Here is a 2446-nt window from a genome sequence, read left to right on the forward strand (position 1 = left end):
GCATGGACGTAAAGTTGGAAAGTTTACGTGTTTTGCCTAACTTGGGACATCAGATCTGTGTTTTCCAACATTTGAGTGAAAGTTTACGGGCTTAATGGGTCAAGACCCTCTTAAAAGGACCTAGGGTTTGAGTTTGAAGCTTTATGGATGGTCCTTGAGGGTAAAGTTTCCAACTTCACCTTCTAGACATCATTTTGAAAGGGATCTGAGGTTTGGAGTCTTTGGCTTCAAAGGAAACAGCTTAATGAATTAATAAGTGGGTTTTCTGGCCAGCTCGACGAGTTCATGAGTGAACTCGATGAGTTGGTGGGACTTTTCACGATCCGTCCAGTCAATAAGCGAACTCGACGAGTTGGTAGCCAAACTCGACGAGTTTAGTCAACTCGGAATGTTGACGTTGACTTTGACTTTGACTAATGTTGACTCTTAGGGTTTGAAGTATTGTGTTGAATCTAAAGAGTTTTTTATGTTTAGGGATTGAATTGAGTAAATACTCGGAGTCAGGGACTATTCAGCTACTGTCAGTATTTGAGGTGAGTCTTCTTACCACACTCGTGGGTCGAAGGCACCAAGGCCGGCCCATTAATTGATATGATATATTTGTATTGAATGGGAAATGATATGTTATTTGATTAATGCATGGGTTTATGTGAAGACCATGGGGGAGCCCATGGCACTTATCAAGACCATGGGGAGAGCCCATGGCAAAAGGATATAAGACCATGGGGTAGCCCATGGCATCCTATTGAAGACCATGGAGGGAGTCCATGGCAATTTGTATATATATGTAGGAGCATGGTATTATGTAATTATATGTTTTGTGTGATTAGGAAACTCACTAAGCTTGTGCTTACAGTTTATTGTATGTTTTAGGTACTTCTATTGATAAGGGCAAGGGCCCGACTTAATGACGAGGCATGCATTCACCAATGTTTTTGTTGGATTAGGTGTCTAAGTTCATAACCATTTCTGGAATATACTTGACCTGATTAGCATGGTCCATTTGGGTTGCATGGCATCATGCATTTGATAGACTAAAATTAGAGAAATAACACTTAAGGTTTATTAATATATTATAAGTTCTAATATATTAATAGTATTATTTAACTAGTATTGATCAAGAATTAATTTGGAATTAATTAAGTGATAAAAAAAAGACTAATTAAATATATGGGTTGATTGTGTAAATCATCCATACTTATATAGTGGGCTAATGCTTCATGGATTATCAAGTTGGGCTAAAACCCATAGGATACTCCATGGATGCTCCATGGGGTTTATAGAACCCATGGGTCATGGAAATGAAAAGTCATGACAATTAGGGTTTACATGGTGTAACCCTAATTGTAACACACTATATAAGCATCACTAAGTAAGATAAGTGAGGGCTAGACGAGTTCTAAGTGTTCTTCATTTCTCTCTAAGTTATTCCAAGTGCATTTGGTGTTGTGTGAGACATTTGAGGCATCACACTTGAGGTGTTAGGCTCACAAGGTTTTCAAGGAATCCAATCTACTACAAGGTATGTTTTCTTGCTTACTTTTATGGTTAAAAGTTCCCCATGTATGCTAGATAGGATATAAACCTTGGAAAAACAAATTTTGCATGTATCATAGATAAAACATAGATCCAAGGTTTCTAGGGTTGCATGTACAGCATAGGAGTGTTAGAATGCTCAAAACCCTTCAGTGGTATCAGACACTAGGTTTGTTTGTTTGATACTTGATGCAAAATTGGGAAAAACACTTAGTTTTTCTGCACTCTACAGCATGAACTCGACGAGTCCATGAGTAAACTCATCCTACTCGTCGAGTAGGTTCTTGCATTCGATGAGTAGGAGCCATAGAATGCAGTTTTTCAAGTTTTGCTGCTAGAAATGGACTAGAAACAATATCCTAAACTGCTTTGGTGCTATAAAACTTGTTTTAGATGGTGTAATGGTTGTTCTAATCCATTTACAATGGCTAATATCAAATTTTCATGATTATATGTGTTCATATGTTCTTGAAATTTTGATAGGAATATTCATGTTCTTATGAGTTCTTGATAGATCATAGCAATTACTTATTAAAATTTTTTGATGTTTGATTCATGATCATTATGTGTTTTAATGGAATCTATAATTTGTCCCCAAGTTATGGATTACCAAAAGTCTTTCTTTTAAAGTCCATTAAGTAAACACATAGGTTACATAAAATGAAAAGTTACTCATTTTATTACATCATTAACTCATAAGTTATGAAATTAAAAGTTTTGTAAAGTTACAAAACTTGCCCTCAAGTTTTGAAACATGTAAAGTCACTCTAAAAAATTTAGTTCCAACCCCAATAATTTTAAAAGTTAAAATTCAACCCTTATACTTTATAATATTATAAGTTTAATAATAATTATACATGTATAAGAAAAAGTCGTTTTACCGTTAATAGGCCTCATTCACGAAGCCGGT

The sequence above is a fragment of the Lactuca sativa genome, chromosome 3 (assembly GCF_002870075.4).
Source record: "Lactuca sativa cultivar Salinas chromosome 3, Lsat_Salinas_v11, whole genome shotgun sequence".
NCBI lineage: Eukaryota > Viridiplantae > Streptophyta > Magnoliopsida > Asterales > Asteraceae > Lactuca > Lactuca sativa.